This window comes from Mercenaria mercenaria, chromosome 2, assembly GCF_021730395.1.
Source record: "Mercenaria mercenaria strain notata chromosome 2, MADL_Memer_1, whole genome shotgun sequence".
Taxonomy (NCBI): Eukaryota; Metazoa; Mollusca; class Bivalvia; order Venerida; family Veneridae; genus Mercenaria; species Mercenaria mercenaria.
Window position 1 is genome coordinate 16,965,388 of NC_069362.1, and position 22,169 is coordinate 16,987,556.

The 22,169-nt window shown below is 33.8% G+C and overlaps 1 protein-coding gene across 11 annotated transcripts in view; it reads right to left on the reverse strand.

The window, feature by feature from the left end:
* LOC123561998 (uncharacterized) overlaps positions 1 to 22,169 on the reverse strand; it is a 94,730-nt gene that overhangs the window by 65,539 nt on the left and 7,022 nt on the right. For 6 of the 11 annotated variants that reach the window (XM_053531053.1, XM_053531078.1, XM_053531071.1 and 3 more), the window contains exon 2: positions 13,345 to 13,443. The exons of 2 other annotated variants lie outside the window; for them this stretch is intronic. The gene's annotated coding sequence lies outside the window, so the exon portion shown is untranslated. Of the gene's footprint in view, positions 1 to 997; positions 1,076 to 13,344; positions 13,444 to 22,169 lie in introns of all 11 variants that reach the window. 3 more of the 11 variants (XM_053531018.1, XM_053531042.1, XM_053531034.1) reach the window with 2 other exon arrangements.

The following is a 22,169-nucleotide window of genomic DNA, read 5'->3' on the forward strand; positions in this document are numbered from 1 at the left end:
GTTCGTATTTCGCAAGACGATCTCATAATGGTTTCCACGTAACATTACTTAATGTAAATCATTATGTTACTCGTTATTCGTATTTCGAAAGACGATCTCATAATAGTTTTCATGCAACATTACTTAAAGCAAAACTTTATATTACCCGTTGTTCGTATTTCGCAAGACGATCTCATAATAGTTTCCACGTAACATTACTTTAAGTAAATCTTATGTTATTCGTTGTTCTAATTTCGGAAGACGATCACATAAATGTTTCCATGCAACATTACTTTAAAAAAAAATCATTATGTTACTCGTTGTTTGTAGACGATCTCAAGGTAGTTTCCATGCACCATTGTTATTGTAATTTCAATAAAAGTAGATCATTATGTTACTCTTTGTTCGTGTTTTACGAGGTCCATTAAATTTCCTTGATGTCGGATATACTCTATTTGGATTCTGCTTTCGGAATATGTTAAATATTAAACAGAAAGCGCTAAGCAAAAAGAAACACATTTTATCATGCAATAGAACGACATTTTCACTACATAAAAGCTGTCACTGTAGCTGAATATAAGCAATGAATTGTTGCGATGATTGCTTTAAAAATACTTGATCCTGATAACGAGAACATAGAAGCATCATACATGTCACCCCCTTCTATTGTTTTACCACATACTTGGGCTGCCCATACTTGTACTTCTACATTGAATTCGAGAAAATGGTTAGAATTACGGTGTCATTAATTTTAAAACAAAATTTGTAAGAGATATTCCGATCAAGCGCCCCTTATCGATCCAAAGGCATATCATTGATTGCACGTATACATGTATACCTTGTCAGTCAAGTAATTGTGATGTTAACTCAAAGGATCGTTGAGATATAACTGTTTGTTTTATTTTTATATCACATGCTCTGAGGAAATTATGGGAATATACACTAGAAGTGTTTTTATACAATATAATTATAATGTAAATGATATTGCTGGAGACATTATATATTGAAAAATCCATACTTTCTTAGTCAGATGTACATAAACCCGTTGGGTGGTCTTAATGGCTTGTCCAAAGACGAGATTACTGTCTACTGCAACCTAGAATATAGATTAATGTCTGTTAAAATGCAAAATCAATATCCAGGGTAAATTTAATTTACAAGTCATAAGTACATATTATAAAAAAGCCTCTAATTACAACTGAACCCTTTCAAATTTATGTTCAAAGACTTATTCTTAAACAATTTTGAAGTTTATTTTTTAATCCATATATGAGATCTTTTTATGAAAACAGGCACATTGCATTTCTACTGTTATCATGTTTTGCTCTGTTTATAGTTACATGCATAACAAAGCCAAGGGGTCGATGAACAGAAAATAATTTCGTCATTATTTGTTTTCTGACGCATAATTAAATACAGAGTAAGACCGTTGTCTTGGCGGCTCTAGCAATAAATTCAAATTCAATTTAAAAGTTTATAACAATACAATAAATAACAAATTCATTCAGCATAAAACATAACACATATGACTATTACAAATACAAATTACAAGCTCGATTTTTTATTGCAATAAAGGAAAATACTTTCGAATTAATATCAAGTTCGCTGTATTAAAGTCATTAATTACACATTCTTTGAAATGCTAAAACAACAAAATAAAAAAGAGAAAGACAATAACCACAATCTGTGCGTTTTATGACTGGACTAGACGTTATGCTAAATATTTGTCTGTTCATCCCGCTCCCCTGTGATAACAAATGCCACCATGCCATCCAAACCAAGGTTGAATGCAAAAACTAACGCCAACAAACACTTACAAAGTGTCTGTTTGGCAAGCTGAATGCAACTTCAACATTTTCTGTTCAATATAGAAAACAGAAACCTCTGCAACTTTTCTCAGAATTATCTGTAAATATTGTGTGGCTTTGAGTAGTTTATATAAATTCTTCTTAACATACCCCACATTACAAAATCCATGTTTTCTCATTACCTGTAGATTGTTACATTATTTTGTAATCTCACAAATATGATTGTCTATGTAAGGGGTCAGAGTCACATAGGTATTTTCAGCTTTTCTTGAGGAGAAACACACTTTGCATCTCCCGGCATTAGTTCGGACATCTGAAGGTTTTAAAGCAAGCTGAACCGATTACCTCTCCGGCATTGGTTCGGGCATCTGAACGTTTTGAAGCAAGCTGAACCGGTTGACTCTCCGGGATCTGAAAGTTTCAAAGCAAGCTGGACCGATTGCCTCTCCGGGTATTAGTTCGGACATCTGAATGTTTCAAAGCAAGCTAGACCGGTTGCCTCTCCGGGCATTAGGTCGAGCAGCAGAGGACTTCAAAGCAAGCTGAATTTCTACCACAAATTCAACCATTTAAAGGTTCGGATCAACAACGGCTTCTCGCATGTGTCTCAAAGGCAGCGATCAAACGATCAAATAATTCATTTACACGTTTTAAAAGCGTTGCAGTAGTGACTATAGGTAAGTACTATACCTACAAAATAAAAATTATTTCCCTTAACCAATTACTCCATGGATACGCATCTAGTCACATGTGCGACAAGTGTAGATCCAGATCAGCCTGCACATCCGTGCAGTCTGCTCAGGATCTGCACTGTTCGCTTTTAAGTTCATTTAAGAATTTCTGACTGAAATGTGAACAGTGCAGATCCTGATCAGACTGCATGGATGTGCAGGCTGATATGGATCTACACTAGTCGCACATGTGATTAAATGCGTATCCATGGAGTAATGGGTTAAGCCTCCTTACGCTCATTGCTTACAATTAAAACAACCGTTTTATTCGTTTGCGTACAGTTGAGAGTGAATATCTCAAGGAAAAGAAAATCCTCGTGAAACTCTGTATAAGTTTCGTCTAAATACTCCTAGAACCATTAATCAATGTCAGGAAATTATCATTTAGACATTTAATGTATTATCCAACACTACACGAACCTACATATCCAAGCTGAGTTAATTTATGAAACTATGCATAACATGGGAGGTCTTTCAAACTAGTGATTTTATCTCAGTTTATTTCGAACGTTGTAATTAAACGCATACATCTTATTCTTTGAAATCATTTCATTCTCGACGCCAGCTATCCAATCTCAAAGATTTTAAAAGTAGTTCTCATATGCAGTATTGATGTGTACGGAAGCAATTTCTAATAGAAAAAAAGCTTTATAGATTTTAATATTCAATGATTTTATTGTCAATTATTTTTTTCTTAAACAAGTTAAACTTTCAAAAAACTCGTTCACGCTAGACGGTTTGCTGTAATTACATACCTAATTTGGATACAAAAGCTGTTCCTCTGAAAATCTAAAACTCATATAAATTCAGTTTCATCTTAACTTTACATCCCGCTCAAGAATGTGAGCAAGGGCAGATATATTTGGAACACGCTATAGAGGAGATGTATATGAACGCAAGCATGTGCAAATACGAATATGACTCCAAATGAGTAATACAAAACATCAGTATGTGGCAGAGTAGTTTTAATCCTTTTGAGAAGAGAGTGAGGCATAAAAATTTGCTCTTCTCTGTCCGTGCGTACGAATCAGTAAGACAGCGAGCTTACTTAGGTACTTACCCGAAAATGGGTATCATTTGATTGACAATCACCAATCTTTATATAAAAAAGATAAATGATGTTAGGCACCTGGGTTTAAATTTTTGTGTCTGGACTGGCAGTTGTGGCCCTTGATTTAGTCCAAATACATACTTGATCATATTATGACAGGCATCCATCTTCTGAACTATGTGAACCAAATTTAAACAAATGTTAATTAAACGTAAGTGACGATTTTATTTTTGTATGGGACCACATTAGAGCCCTTGACAAAATAAAGTAATTGCCCTCAAAGTCGCAAAACTGTACAGAAGTATTGACTGGCAAAGAGGGGTTAAGTTACGGCCCTTCCAATAGATTTTAGACATCACATGTGAAATATTATATACAGTGAACCAGATTTAACATACATTTCATGAAGTCTCAATGGAGAATATCAATGCTTTTGTTCTGTGAAAAAAAGTGACAAAGTAGGGACATCGGTATTCTATCTAGTTTTGTATGTGTAGAAGCCCAAACAAAAACATCCTGAATGTGTGTTTTCCCGGGAATAACGCGGTTACCTTCTTTAGATGCATCTACGATGACGCGATATTTCAACGCTAACTTAAATTTCTAACGTCTGTAAATACGAAAAAATAGCTGAACTCCGCATTAAAGCTCGACATTCATTTATTACTATGAAAGATTAAGTTCGTTTTGTTCACATATATGAAAATGGAGCCGAGCTTGGCATTTGCAGCTCGGTATTCGTTTTTCACTATATAAATGTGAAAATGCTGACAGGTACTCCTAGAGCCAGCGTCACACACATTACTGGACGTAGAATACGGATACAGACTATTCTATATTTTAAGTCGCTTTTTAGAAATTAATCTCAATATCTTAAATTATTTAAATGAATTAACAACTACGTGGTCAATGTTGCATTACAAGACCGGGGAGCTATATGCGGAACGGAGCTACATGTGTTCCGTTTATAGCTCCAATTTTTGCAAGGGAGCTATATACGGCGAGCTATATTTGAATACGTGCTCCGTATACAGCTCCCAGAGGAGCTATATCCGAAAGGAGCCATATAGGGTGTGACAGAGCAACACTTTCAAAATTGTCTATCTTAGTGACATTCAGACATAATCTTTCGTTAACTTTGGAAACAAAATACAAAAGCTCAACTTACATAAAATCTTAATCGGTTAAGGATTCCATAAATGAAATTTTGTTTTCAGCATCGAATCTGCACATACGTATACGTAATTGTCAGAAGGGTACTACTTAAACAATGGTACGTAACACATTTTTATTTATATTATTACTAAACAAAATCAGCAAATGGAAGGTCTCATTACGGAGATGCAAAAAAAAAGTGCAACTATTTTACGTTTAATGTTAAAAAATAATGAAAAAATACAATTAAGAATATAAGCGCATACCCGACTCTGCACAAAACAGTTTGCATACATTTTTTAATCTAAACTTTTATGGAGTTAGGGGTTGAAGCCTCTCTAACCCATATTAAAAACATCCCTTGCGAATTCGCCGCATCCCATCAAAAAATCAAGTCTCAATTACATAGAAAGACGTAATTATTCCCTAGCTATACACATTCTATAATAAGTACGATATGGCAATAGACAGCGTCTAAAAAGGTCTGTTTTTCGATTTCTGCAAGCATTCTGTTAGGCGTAATTGACAGATTAACTCCTCAACTTATTACTTTACCATTGACATGATGCGCAAAGAAATGAATCGGGCGAAGCGCGTACAGTTCTGTAAATTACATTACGTAAGCGGTTATAACAGGGAAAATGGGAGTTCTTTAACGGTAAATATGGGTTGAAAATACCGCAAATAATATGGTAGTTAATACAAGATAATTTCCTGTAATTAACAGGTAAATATTTGTCTTTTGCAGATTATATGCATACCTATATGCTTATAAGTCTGCTGTTTAACCGTAGACTGACACTGTGATGGGCACTTCAGTTGTATTTGTAAATTTAAATGTATCTGATTAACTGCCAGAGGGATGTCCAACCGGCATATGTTGTTATTGTTTTTAACCTGATTTAATGGCACCAAAATCCTATAAAACAAAACATCAGAGATAAAAAAGGAGAAGCTCTTTTACCGCAGAATGTTCAAAGGGCTTTCATAATGCACAGGTTGACAATATATAATTGCCATGATAAAATCATAACGGACTTGATATTACATAATGTTGGGGAGGGGATGGTTTTAGGATCGTTGGTGAAGCGGAAAATTCAGTTTGATCTTTGGGCACAGAAGCTGAACATATTCCTTTGGCAGGCCATAAACCAGAAATTCACGTATTTCGGGTAATGCTCAATGGACGAATAGGCTGGTATCAAATCTATATACAATAACCATTAAAATTTATGTAAATCGGCGACTGAACAATGCATGAATATGTTGAGGAACAGTTACATCCGGACATGCTTTTCTAACTCACTACTCATATAATTTAGTTCTCGCAAAATCAAGTATTATTTAAGTTATATATTATATACTGTGTTACTCCTAAAAAGCGGCTTAAATACATAAGGGCGCTCAGGCTAAGCGCTAATTTCAAGTGTTGAAACTTCAATCTGAGCTAAAGAAAGAAGAAAAAAGGCAGGTGCCATTATTTGTAATGTGTTTTACAGTTGTATAAGATAAGCAGCAGTGCTGCGAAAATCGTAGCATAACTAAAAATATCGTCTAAATTACAGTCAGCTGAACAGTGTGTTTCCCGCGAATCGATACAACACCAGTATGTGTGGCATTTTTTTCAAATTATTGAATACCAAACCCTGACCTTCTGGATACAGTGGCGTTGTCATTGGTAACATATGACAATCTCTCTCAGGAAAATGACCTTATTAGACTCCTGACCTAACTGCAACTCGTTTTAAAACAATCCCATTACTTATTCTGTATGAAACTATTTTGTAATCCGTTTGAATAAAGAAACTACGTGGAACTGTCTATTCTCCTTTTTAGTTTTAACTTTAAAAGCGGTCTCAAAAGACGAATATCGCTATACGAAGTAATTCAGTATACTGTATGATAAAAGGCATTCCGTCATTTCTTTATTTCGCAGAGCTGTTTTGAACTGTGTTTGCTCTTACGTTTTCGTTATTTCACAGATCTGTAAGAATTGCTTTTGTCGTTGTTTTCCAACAGCTTTCGGCATTTCTTCATTTCGAAAATGATTTTCGTCCGTATGCTATTTTGCAGATCCTGTTTTAAACTATTTCGTACAGCAGTTTTCATGTACTAGCATTCGTTATTTCGCAAAACGGCAAGATTTTAAAGAGTATTAATGAAAGAGTTGACACAGGAATAATTATCAAAACTTTTGTTTTAGCGATGGCATTTTCTTGCAAAGACATATTATCTCGAGGACTTCTTTTTTGTACATCTCGTTCAAGTATTTTAATAAGAAGAAATATAAGCTGAATTTCATAATTTGGCTCGGTTGTTGTTTATGCTTCTAATGCATCTTTTATAGATTTTCTTGAAACTTAACAGATTTTCTGTCATAAATATTTCACTTCAAAGTAGTCCTATATTAACTCTTCGGGCAAGACATTTATCAATTTATATGAAAAAAAAAACAACATGAAAACTCTATACTGCCTGATATGAAAAAGAGTATTTTATACGAGTGTCTTTCGTGAACGCTTTGAATAAAGTGATGTGACTTTATTTCACTCCCACGACGTCAAACGTGTGAAAGTATAAAATGGATTTTCTAACAAAATTCAAAATTATCCGCTTTTTGAAATCACTTCTGATATGAAAATAGCCAGAGAATAATTACAATTTAATCCTTGGAATAGTGTATAAAAAGTTAAAACAATTACAGTATATGGGAGTGTATTTCGTGAATCATAAATACTGTAACACCCATGTTATACTTCAAGAACGTTAAAGTTCTACAAAAATAAAAGAGGAAACTTCAGTTAATTAGCGAAATTTGTCACTGTCAAGAATAGTGATATATGCACCAAACGATGATCGCTCTTACACGCATTATATCTGCAGTGAATAATGGGAAACATTTTGACAGCGTATTTTGACTGATACAGTACCGGGAAAAATATAAAAATGCCAACACATATAAAACAATATCGCCTATTGAGTTACAGGATTGTATGTTTATTTTCTATGAAAATGTTGATATATTAAGAACTGAAAAGTTGGTAATGGACACTTTTTAACTTTTTTACGTTTGGAGATCGTTCAGACACAATATTTAATCAGTGCATACCCAATATTCTCCATTAAGACCAAATATTTAGTCGATGTATACCCAATATTCTCTGTTCAGACCGAATATTTAGTCCAAGTACACCCAGTATTCTCAGTTCAGACCGAATATTTAGTCCGTGTACAATCAATATTCTCCAATCAGACCCAGTCATTAGTCAGCGTACATCCAATTTATAACATGTTATCAATGAACCTGATTAAAGATTAAATTACGAGTAACTGGAAAATATTGAAACGTATTTGAAAAAAAAATATGACAAAGCTAAATGACGATTGACCAGATACGTTTCACATATTTCACATGTTTATTCAATATCACATGTTGGGTAAAAACGATACTTGTGGTCGTTGGTTTAAGCTTCATTAGACCACGTCCATGCTGTTACATAACAGCAGTTCTGGTTTTTCTAGCATACGGACTCGGGAGTGTTTCAAATAAGATTCAAGTTTTCATCACGATCGAGCTAGATCTAAAACATTACTTATATGCACATTGTCTTTCAATAAAAACCAACTGAAATGAGACAGTTTAACATCTACAGTATAATGTTGTTCGAGTTGTTAGGAAACGCTACAGCAATGTAAGAAAGTTTAAAACTAACGCGGAGAAGCATTGAACAAGGTTCATGCAGCTTTTACAGTAAAAACAATCCCATGTGACCTTGCTAATAATCAGTTATATGATGTCAATTCTATTTATCTACTGTCAGCGAAATTGCACGGCACTAGCATCACGTGAAATTCTTATGCTACTCTTTTATTTCTGAGACAGACAGTCCTGTAAGAGAAAAAAAAAACGCTTTCTACGACATTTATGTAAAAGCAAGGAAACGTTTTCGTTTTCTGCGACAGCCATGTAAGAGCAAACAAACAAAAAAAAAACACGCAATATTCGACATTTTGTAAGAACAAGAAAACGCTATCTGCGACATGAAAAGGTGTGGCATTTGTTTTGTAAGCGCAAGGAAGCGATCATGTGCCACATTTTTGTAAAAGCAAGGAAACGCCATGTGCGAGAGCAAAGAAATACCATGTGCCATATTTTTGTAAAAGCTAGAAAAGGTTATGTGCGACATTTTTGTAAGAGCAAAGAAGCGCCATGTGCGGCATTTTGTAATAGCAAGGAAAGCTTATGTGCGACATTTTTGTGAGAGCATGGAAGCAAAATGAGCGACATTTTTGTAAAAGCAAGGAAACTCTTTGAGAGCAAGGAAACGCTATGTACGACACTTTGCAAGAGAAAAGGAAACGCTTTAAGCGGATATTCTTACAAAACCTACCAAGACCCAAAAGGAATAGCCGAAAGCAAAGCACGCAGTTCGTGTATGTATAACGGATATATTCACAAAGTAAACCAAGTAGATAACAAAGACAAAACAAAACAAAAGAGAACTTGACGGGGAACGTCTTGTATACGGTCCGTTTAAGAAATATTTCATTACACTATACAACAATACATACGAGAAGAAGGATGTTAATTTATATACTAATATTGTCCGTCAACATATGAAATATACAAATACATTTTTTGTTTTTGGCCAACACAATTAAAGGTCAAATGGTGACTTTCCAGGTTTTGTTTGTGGAGAAAGAACTCAGGTGCCCTTCCGTGCATTATTTCATCTCAGTCGGACACGTGAATAGAACCATTGGCTGTCCGTACGCTAGCTGGATGGCTTCCTCACAAGAAGAATTCGACGCCCCGAGTGAGGCTCGAACCCACATCAGTGAGGGGCGTACAGGCAAAATGAACTCGAATTTGCTATACAATGACACTGTATGTAGAAAACCTAACAACGGTCTGAGATCTGTCAGTACGGAAGAAGAACGCACGTGAAAACAATGCTAGAATTGATTCAATTACTATAAATATCACTGCAAACAAAGAAATCATGGAGGCGTTGATCACATAGAATATATAAAGTCAATTGATCTCAGAGAGTATTTAAGAGGGTTGTGTTCAAAGGTTGTCGAAACAGTTTTATATTCCAATTATTCTGGAAATGATGCAAAAATGCCAAGAAGCAGAACGATAGCATCAGACCTACCAAACGCAAAGTATTCTGAAATAAATGGAGTTCATGAAAACGTATACTGGGTTGAACTCCCCTGTCTATACGTAACTTTACGTCATGCTTTGACTAAGAGAAATGCATCGCTTTGTCAACTAAGAATGACAGTTTTGGCAAGTCATACGTATAATGCTAAGTAAACTATTTGAAAGCCGTATGCATCAGTTTTCAACACATGCCTTTGAACATGATAAGGATTAAATTCTACAGCAGATGTCTACATTGTACATTGTCCGTTTCGACTTTAGTTGCAGAGGAGATTTTATAAAATTAAATTGGTTAAAATAAAGGTACATACTTGTTTTACACAGGCGCTCATCAGTGTTCCTTAAGTATAATGTTTCTTATGGTTGCTTGTATGTTTGTAATCAATCAATTACTATAAGATTTCATGTACCATCTGTCATATTCACCACGCCTTCATTGTCATCGTTGAAATAAACACTTGATGCAGGCATAAATCATTCGGAGTATATAAAGATCTATTGATTTTAAACAGCTTTAAATCGGCAGTAATCAAGCATTTCCGAAACTGTTTACATTCTCCATCAACAATAAGCCAAGAAGACGGAACTAATCTTACTCGAACGTATAAAGAAGCAAAGCAAACCGCACATCTGGAAAATCTAGTGTCTTTTAAGTTCTCAAAATAGATAAGGTGGAGTCATGCTCCAAACTCTGTAACAGTATAAACAAGTGAACGTAAAATTAGCTACTAGATAGTGGTCAATATGTTCACTTTCTAATTGATATCTCATGTGAGTGACGTACAGCAATGCAACACCCGTTACAACGTTTAGGTGATTTAACATTTCTTCTTTAAAGTTTTACTTACACAATGTCATATGCTTTTGAACAAACTATGGATCAAAGACATAAAACATGCAGCAGAAGGTTTTTATCTATAGAAAAAGAAAAACAACACTGACGTACATACTAAGCATATTAAGTATTTTTAATTAGGAACACAGCTGTCTTTTACAGTTTCAATCGGGACGACTGTAGAATTAAACCTTAAATCAAGGGTATACGAAAAAAGGAATTCAGGGTAATTGCAAAATCATATAATTAAAAGTACACAATTTTGTGTGCAAAAGAGGTAGGCTTGAAACTGCTTGAAAATTAAATGTATTTCTGTTCTTAACCTTCTGTAAAACCGTTTTTTGTTTTGGGAATTCTGTTTTATACTAGCAGAAGTAGGCATTGTTTTGAATGGACACAAGAAATTTGTTAAGACTTCTAATACAGTTGTAACACATTTAGTATTCATTGCTCCTAAACAGACAGTTTTAAAACAAATTAAAATCGAACATAGTTAGCTCACATGACATCAAACACTATCATGTTAAGAATTTAGCTTCAATAAAATCTTTACAATTCGTTATTTGCTACGAATTTTAATTACAATAATTGAAATCAGCCAACAAAGAAGAAGGCTGTTTTCCTGTATTTTATAGAACCTTCCTGCATCAGAAAGTGAAAGAACGATGCTGCTACAAACACAGGACAACGTGATTTACAGACAATTACATGTATGATAAAAAGCGTTTTCAGAGCTTTATGTCAAAACGTTTTTGTAGGATTCCTAATGATTATGTTCTTGGTGGACAGTGCTTAAGTTGCCGATACAAAAGAAGGCATATAATAATGTAACACTCGGAGAGGTCTAACATATCTACACGGCCCTTTATTGCAAAAACAACATCTGAAGACGCCCATCGTGTGTATTTCGTCGGCTCTTTAAACTATTAATATAGTTTGTTGTAAGTCAGCGACAAGGTAAGTAAGTTCTGTTTGATGGTAAGGTATGTGTTTAAGAATGGTTCGTAATTATTGCATGCCATAGCCAAGGAAAGAAAAAAATGGAATTTCGATAAAAACAGCAAAGACAGTGTAGTACACTGTTCCTATTCTAGATCCCTTTTGTAATTGTAACTGGATGGACTAGTAGTTGTTATTTTATCATGCATTAGATCTCGCCTCACCAGCTTCCATAACAACTTTTGAAATTACTGATGACGGGGCCTTCTACAAAACAGCATTATAGGTTTTCATACACGTACGATTCCTGATGACATGATACCGACGTAGTATTCCTCAAATCGAACTTTCGGCCCCAACGAAGTGAATAAGTACATGTAGATTTAGTCTTGAGATCATTCACATTAATTCTATTTATAAATGATCGATCATGCTAAATGTCAATTATAGCACCAAATGCGTTTCTCGCTATTGATATATTAATAACGTGCTTCATAACTTTGTAGCTAGCGAAGATGACATAATCGACATTTTTTCAATTATACATTATTCTATTTTATCGTCTACTAAGGATCTTCTGCGCCCGTATATGTCAACATTTGCATTAATGCATTTTATTCAAAAGACGTTTAATTGTTTTTTGTATTTACTATGCTCTTACTATTCTTTCAAAACCAATATACTCTAGTATTTTGCCTTATCATTTAATTTACGTTGTTCCCTTCAACTCGAAAATCATTAACATTATTAGAAAAATATCCCTTAATGTGCACACTTTGAAGATCACGGAATTGACATAATATGCTCTTAGTTATTACAGAATTTGGACTCCGTAGTTATTAACATTTTATTGTATTACATTAACAAAGACAGAATTTTTCATAAACACGCACCTAAAACCTAACTTTAATGTGTACTTATCGCACAGGGTTTGTCCTTATTCTGGATGTGGCAATACTAGAATATTATATGAAAATAAATCGAGAAAGCGCTTTTTTTCATTGCCTAAACTAAAGCATTTTGGAACCGTAAATAACAAGAGTATATTTTAACCATCATGTATGACGTAAGCTATAAATTAATGGTAATATGCTATGTGTTTCCTGTGATAATTCGGTAAAGTCAAAGGTACTGAGAAACACGAGGAAAATATACGAGGCAATTCGCATAATAAATGTATCGCCAACACATATTTCTTTTATTATACGGATAAACGGTTCAACGAGGAGGAACTGCAAGACTTATACAAAATATCTTCAGTTAGTGAATTAAAGTCATTATATGTAAAGTGGAGCAAATAATAATTTCGTATAATGGTGGATGTATATTCATTTCAAGTCTGAATTTTAAGCTCTTGAGGCTACATGTCTGTTGAACAGTTTTTCTTTCAGCATCCAGGGATGTTTGTAAATATATATATATTTTAGTTTCATGAGGGGCTCGTGGAAAGCTGATTTTTGTCAACTTTTTATTATTATCATTATTATTATTATCATCATCATCATCATAATTTTTATTATTAATATCATAATATGACCCTATCTAAAAGCGACAAAAAGGTAGGCACATGTGATGAATGCATATATGTGTTAAGAAGTTTAAAGGTTTAGCAGGCACGTGTATTGAAGGTCAAAAAGGCAACCAGCAGACACTTAAGTTAAAGGCCTAGAACTTACATGTGTTGAGGGCTCAGCAGGTAACACGTATATAAACGCTTCAGTCACACAGATTTTGTCCTATATTCTCCGTTTTATTGTAGTTTTCGTGTCATTTGCCTGAAAGCATATTCGAGACCATTACCACTGTCATAGGCCAAATAATTAAATCAATTATGAATTTAATTAATTAATGACTGCTTTATTAAGTACATTTATAATATTTCTTAAAAAGCTTAATACATTTATTCATTATTAATTCATTATTAAATTGTGATATGAACACTAAAAGTCAACAGAAAGACAATTTTCTTTTTTCAAATAACTGCTGAATGTAAAAATCGATCTGATTTATGGTCATGATTACTCGCAGCGAGGACCATCCTAAATATTAAACAAATCTTCTGTGTGGTAGAATCAAAATGCCGCAAGCTCGGTCAAATTCACGGAACTAATGCTCAACCGTGTAAAACGCATAATTTTGAGAGCGCCACTTGAATGCGCGTCGGCAACGACAGTCCGGTTAAATTTTTGACTAGCTCCTAGACTAACATATATTATATAATCTTTAATTCTAAGGTTGTGAATGAGATCAGTCTATATCCAATGTCCAATATCATAATTTTGATAATATTACAATCACTTCCCTGGGGAAAATCTCTACAATAGACTGGCATTAGTTACTATCATATAAAATAAAAGAAAAATTGTAAAAATTTAAAATCTTGTGACAGTCTTTATTACTATTTGTAGTCTAGTTTTACACAAATGGAAACGTGCACTTCTTCCGTTAATTTTGACAAACTTCTTGTGAAAATAAAAAGTTACTGTAGATACTTAAGCACTAAATAATAAAACATTTGTATTCGAAATCTAATAATAGTAGCAAGGTTATTTTGGTGTTAAAGAAACTTTTTTCAAGATTCAAGGTAGCCTAAAACTGAGTTAGCGGAACTGGTCAGGGGTTGTACTGCTTACGGCCGAGTCGGTAACCAGTCAAAAGGAATTTGATTTTGGCCAAGAAAATCCTGTGTTGACCGAGATGAAGCAAACACTTGCTGAATTTATCATTACAGCAAATATTATTCAGTCAGTTAATAATATAAGACATGATAACAATGGTGTAGTTATAAGCCATGTCCTTTTTAATTGACAGAAAGTAGAACTGAATACAGGTACATGCTTAAAAGCTAGGCATAACAATTTGCAGAGAACAAAAAATAGATTTGATATGAAGAAACCCACAAAGTATAAAAACTTCGAAAATGTTTATCTTTGCAAAACATCATTTTTCGTGTAGACATCATATATTATTTTCGCTAAGATATATACGATGTTCGCTATTTATTGTTAATCAGCTAATCTATTTATCTGCGTTTTATGAATGTATACTTTACTGACGCCGCGTAATGACCACGCTTTCATGTTTCTTAAAGTGGTGGTCATTAAATCTAGTTTACTTCAATCGGTCATGACGCCTATTTGAAATGTATACGTAATACTATATCGCGTTCAGTTAACCTAGGCTCCTATCAAAACACTTGAACATACCAGTGTATCGAACAACTTTAAAGACCTTTAACAAATTAGATTTTGATCGAACAATGCATTTTATTAAAGAAGTAGTTAAGATCTGTAACGAGATTGAATTTTCCTCTAACATATTAAAAAACGTGAAGAAAATTCTTTACAAGCGGGAAACACCTGGTAAAAAGGTAATATTTTGTGACATTTTCCGTAGCAACGTGTTATGAAGGTTACACGTACGCCAAAGTGTTGGTAACACTTTACGGTTACTGTTCAAAGAACTGGACAGACTACTTGGTACACCAATAAACATTATAGACAAACATGTTACCTCTCTCAAAGCATTTGATAATTGGCTTTTTTAAATAAAAATGTAACGAGTTGAATGTAAACCTCCTTAGACAACGACAATAAACATTAAATTTTACAAAGGAGTCACTATTGTGCTTAATACTGATGACATTATGTTGGACGTAGATGCAGCTAGCCGCACAGTGACGGTGCACCGACTTCATAAAAAAGGGAAGACACATAATATGATTGTTATTTAATATATTTACTGATGCTGTCGTCGAGAATGGCTCTATCAATGTGTCGTTACGATGACGATTTGAAGCGTGCAATTTCTGGTATAATTTTACACTATGTCCTCAAAATAGCTTATCAAAAATTCAAATATATATGAGCCGTGCCATGGGAAAACCAACATAATGGCTTTGCGACCAGCATGGATCCAGACCAGCCTGCGCATCCGCGCAGTCTGGTCAGGATCCATGCTGTTCGCTTTCAAAGCCTATGGCAATTAGAGAAACTGTTAGCGAACAGCATGGATCCTGGCCAGACTGCGCGGATGCGCAGGCTGGTCTGGATCCATGCTGGTCGCAAACCCACTATGTTGGTTTTCCCATGGCACGGCTCATATGATATTGTTCAAATAGATAGCTCTAGGTATCTTTAACCAAATTATCAGCAAACGCTTTAGAAGATTATCAACATGGCCAATACATGATTACACTTTCAATGTTTGAACTATTTCGAAATACTCATTGCAAACATCCGCGGAAATTAGAATGCAAATAGTTCATTATGATAAGCGCTTCTATATGCCAATAAATAAGGCCCTGTGTCCGGTGTAGGATAACATTAACTTTATACATTGCTCGATGGAGACAAAACTTTGCTTTTAGTTCTCTAAAAGGTAAGACCTGTGGTCCATTTAAATGATTAGGTAGAAAGGTGTAACATATGAACATGCCACGCTTACCATCTATCCTGTAAAACAAAATAGAGCTATCATAATACTATTTACTCTATTTTGGTTTTGTAGTGTTTTATAATGATCGGAGTTCATAAAAAAAAATCTTCGCGAAACTTTTTCGGTTCGAGTACTAATGGTTTTTTTCAGAGGTCCGTTCAAAGCAATCAGAAGATTATCTTGCTTTATTGTGGTCATATTTCAGTTAGAATAGGTTCTGAATATGTAATTAATAAAACAGAATTTGACATCATATCACGGACAAACATACGTGTTTATTTTGTTATATTCTGACTAGTCTCTGAGGCCGTGTTGTTCTTTTTTGCATATGGGGTTATGACAGCAGTTTTTCTTGCAAAGGGCGAATAATTAAACCAGCAGGCGGTCAATAACTTGAACACTCTTCCGTCCTAAGTGCAGGTGATGTTGACAAGGCAATAAAGGAAAAATTGCTCTTGTCGATGACAATTTCTTAGCAAATGGAGGTATACTGGGTGTAAGATACAGTTATTTCACGTACGTAGTAGAAACAAGAAATCAAATTACAACAAAGAGTAAGATGTTTGGGGATATTTTCACATAGAAATGCGTAAGACCTGTATTTCGGATGTTAGAACAGCTTATATATAAAATAGGAAGACTAACATATGATGGCAATATATATGATACATAAATTATATACCTGAAGTCAGTTTGAACATAGTTTTATCAAATTACATAATATAAAGACTTTTATATTGTCTGCTTGTTTTCCAAGGTGGGAATACGCGTGCTTGGTGTTGATGTTTATATGTTTGAATAAAACCTCTTTAGACAATGGGCAATAAACATTAAATTTCACAAAGGAGTCACTTCTGTGCTTAACACTAATGACATTATGTTGGACGTAGATGCAGCTAGCCGCATAGTGACGATGCACTGACTTTGTAAAATAAAAGGAAGACACACGAAAATAAAAGGAAGACACATAATATGATTGTTATTTAATATATATACTGATGCTGTCGTCGGGAATGGCTCTATCAATGTGTCGTTACGATGACGATTTGAACGTGCATTTTCTGATACAATTTTTACACTGCAACATTTTCGTTTAAATCGTGTTGGGCGACCTGTGGTTTTCCACTTTTTTATTTTATGAAATAGTATGTTTCTTTTTTCATACGTTTAAGATTTTACAAGTCGACATTTTTTCTAAAAATGTTACATATACCTGTCAATAATACTGTTACATATTGGACTGCATGATCAAAGACATTTATTTTTGTTTGAACATTTAGAACATGTCCGTTGTATGCGTTTGCAATACCTCTAGACCTGGGCACGTGTAACCTACATTTTCGACGGCGGAACTTTGTCTGTTTGGGTTATATATGATGATCATAACTGCTGCAATTCTTAGCGACAGGGTGTGACCAAAACTAATTTTATCCCTGTTTACCAATTTCTTCGAGTCATTTACATAAAATTAATGTGTGATTGTCAATCAACTTCCATTCTGAATGTTTAGCACTATCTTATATGATAAGGTTACTAATCCCCCAAATCGCCTAGTTACCGATTTACATCTCCAAAGTATTGCATTGTCTGTGATTGTGTTCTTTAAGCTGGCTATGAACATAAAGTGAAAGTATAAAATTTATTTATGCAAAACAAAAAGGCAAATTGCATCTTGCTCCTAGCATCCAAAAACCTAAAAAGCCTCTTCAATAAACAAAACACTGAGGCGGCGCCATGTAGTTGTTTATAATGCATATGCATGACAATGAAATTTAGGTGCCGCTTTAGTTTTGCAAAAACTTTTACAGATTTCGCCTAACATGTCAAGAGCAGCAATGTATAATACTCCTTACTTCTGTCCGAAAGGCGTGTTTTGTCGATAGATAGTACAGCTATATCTGTCGTGAACCTGAGGCATGTGTGAACCTGAGGCATGTATTGCGGAGCTGCAATTTTCTTTTACTAAGCACCCTAAAAAATGGCCCGTCTGAACATTGCAGGTTTTGTTGTTTTGATAATTAAATGTTGAAAACCAGTATTTTCCAAACAGTATTAAGTAAGCAAGATTTTTTACTGGGTACTTCAGCAACAGACTGCCCGAAAACCACTCACATAAATGTTCTTTCTCTAGGAAACACGTACCCTTCCCTTTTGGACCGAAAACAACGTATTATGTTCCCGTTTTACATGAAACACCTTCAAACGTTAGAAGAGATCTTTCCAAATTATAACTGAAATAGTTGGTCTCTATCAGATATCAAATGACTGACATATTATAGTCATACTGCTCGAAGGCATGGGCGATTAGGAATTATATTCAATATGTATTTACATTTCAAACTAAGTATTTCCCGGACACACTATAACAACGTGAAATACATTTCGCCGTACCGCCCATAAGTCTGGGTTCATTAGTTCACACGATAGTCCGATAGGTTACAAAATACAATTTTTTAACTTAGTTCCAAAAAAAAGGATGAATTACATAAGAATTGTATCCTTTAGTTGTTTTTCTCATTAATGTGTGGTTTATTCTACTCCTTGCTAAGAAAGAAAATAATTGATACCATTTCGAAAAAAAATCAAAAAATTACCCAGACAATCTGATTAGAACTAGACGGAAATATTCAACATTATATCATTTTATTGATACCTATGATCAGCAGTCGCACAAAAACGAACATTTTAATGACATGTCAAACCGTCAACAGACACATATCTGTGACTATTTTTGCTTTACAACATTCTACATGCACATTAGCGACGACATGTTTAATTCATTGATCTACACTACACTGATATACCCAATCACAGATCGGACATAAAAAATTACACACTGAACGTATAGGGTCCGTATTAATCTGAAACTCATATAAAGATGCGCAAATGCCACAAATTGAATTTTACGTAATACGTTCGCAAGTTTTTGCTTGCATTTGGAACTATATTCGAGCATTTTTCATTACGTTCTACCTTACTTAACAAAATAAGGACATTCTTAGCATTTCCGATTTGGTACGTGGATCAATATGGATGTAGATGGTTTCTTAAAATATACTGTTTTACAGGAGACATTACGTTCACTGCATGCTAATATCGTGCAATTTAACATAATGCAATATTACATTACTCCTTGTATGAATCGCCTTTTCATGGTATGTGCTTTGTACGCGAAGTATAGGTCAACACCAAATTTTGCTTTGCTAAAGTCAAGACTTGAACCCAAAAAAATCAAAAAGTTTATTTCTGATGTTATGTAATTAAACGCTTGTTGAATAGCCTGACGGTCTATGGTCGAAGCTATTAAATGGGTTTGACAACTGACCGGCCGACACGCCATTCAATAAAATAAGAGAATATTGCTTAATACTAATACATATCATGCACAATTTCAGACAATGAAAATGACAATACGTTTATTGGAGTCCCGCTTTCCACGACACATGTCAGAAGTTACATTATAAAATATGATTCCTTCATAAACATAACACGTTAAACACTAGCCCATGTACAATTAAACATAAAGCAATTAAAGAAATATGAGAGACTTACTTCATAAAAATGGTCATACACCAATTTACACCGACCCAAACATTAAAACTGTCAAAAATATACAGATTTTGTTTTAAAAAAAAGAAATGAGATAGAAAAATGTCCTCTCCGTTTTCAATATTAGAATTTTAGCTACTCATACCGAAGTTTAGCAGATATCAAATTGAGCAGTCATCATTTTAAATCCGTTGAACATCGACATACTAACTGGACAGTCGCTTGACATGTATAATTTTTGCATCGATTATCGTATGACCTACTACAGAAATAATTACCGTATTATTGATTTTCTCTAGCCAGTACAGACCACCTAGACAAGTGAACTATGTGTGTAATATATATAACGTTTATAGTGTGCTGAAAAAAGTATAAATTAGAAAAGTTATTTTCTTGCAAATTAGAGTAATATTGTAGAAAAACAAATGAAATGTTGTTAAATATTTAGTAATATGCTATGGTGTGCGTCATATTTTTAAAATATCTGTTTCTTTATCTAGACTTTTGTGTCGTTCTGTAAGCCAAGCTGAGATCTTACGTATGTTCTATATAATCCAGTACAATGTACTGTATAACTTCTCAAAACACGAAAAAAACTATTTTGGAATGTTACTCTTTTTTTGGACATTAGTATTAGATTCGTTTATTCAGTCACTCACAGTGGTCTGCATTTTACTGATATCAACAGTTAACCAATAAAAAAGTTATTGTTTTCCTTTCTTGGACATGAATATAATTGCTGTAAAATGATACTTCAACGATTGTTTGTCTGTGAACTGGAATGACGGATTTGGTCTTCCATAATGTATTTTATTATATCAGAAATTTACGTTTATATATACGGTTGTAATTGACGACTGGTTTTTAAAACCAAGTTTCCAAGTTTATTATTAAGTTCTCAGTATGTACATAACATAAACATGAGATACACATTCCAATAATAATAATAAAGACACATGATCAATAGAGGACAACTCTTATTCAAAAACGTGAAGGAATCAGCGTTTAAGTTTCATCTTAGGAGTTTGTTTTCATGTATTACTTTTATTCACAATATATACAATAGTTCATTTAGACTTACCAAATTTAGTATTAAGCAGACAAAAGTGTTGTATAAAAATCCATACACAATAGAGTATAATTGTTTGTGTCAATGTAAGATCGAAATGTATTTCACCGAGTGAACACCAGATGCAATATATTCAGGAAATGACGCAGAGTGAAAATGTAAAATATGGTAACCACGAGTTAAAAGTATTTCCATCTTACATGTAAAACAAACAAATTTTCAATTTATTTCATTTTAAATGGCTCGGACCAGATTATATTAATTTTATCCGCTCAACGTCACGTGCATTGCGCCATGAAGTCCCAATGTCATTAAGCCACAATATTTATGTTGAAAAAACAAAAACAAAAAAAGTTCTATGGAATTTCTATAGTGTTGTTTTTTTTTTACATTTGAATACAGTAGAGAGAATAAATGTATTTGTATACGTCTATATTTTTACCTAAGTATAGTTTGTAAAGGAATTCCGATTATCTATAATTCATATTCTTAAGCATTCAAGTGTAGCTCTGTATCATTAAAGAAATAAATGATATTTTCACTTCTTTGAAACAGTAAAAATAACAATTTTATTTCACCGACATATTCCAGTATTTCACCGAAAAGCAAAAAATAAATATATAACATATCTTATTAAGAATAGCGTTCCAAATTGTCTATGTTTGTGGGTTACTTTAATTTCCAATGTTGGGCTTATGTAATTATGTTCTTAATAATTTAGACACATGTCATGATTCGTTGTTTTCCCCAGTCAGTAATTTAGTCGGCTCTAAAGCTTTCAAATAAAATTAATAAATGAAACATCTACTAATATATTATACAGATTTCTACTTTAGAATGGTTTTCTTATTTCGGAAACGTGGCATTTAATCTTTTTAATACACAAAATGATAAATATATCGGGACAGCTATGTCTTTCATTGCCAAGTCTTGTGCATGAGACAGTTAGTGCATTGTGCATACGACATTATATTATACGCGTTAGAATTAGTGTTTTCAAGGAAATGTACTCGACTGTGATTCAAATAAGCTTTTAAGTTTTATCACAATGAAGCTAAAACATATTGCTATGCAACATACTCTACGCTTTAAAATAAATACATATCCTGGCTTCTGTGTTTCCATATTTATTTCCTTGTTTTTTTAACAGCTACAAATTGTTCATAATTTGATATGTGATCATATGTGGGTTTTGTAAAGACAGGAATATTATTAAATACGGTCATTGTTCAATATAATCGTGTTCAATATATGACGCATTCAAGAATTGATTTATTAAGCACACAATTCTGCATATATAATATATCCTTGCCAAGAATCTGAAGATACTCTACATAAGAAATCGAGTACAGCCATTTCCTGATTTTTTTTTGGCTTATTAATGTTGAGGTCGAGATCAACGCGACAGCTGGAAAACAATAATCATGATCACGTGATAAATCAAGG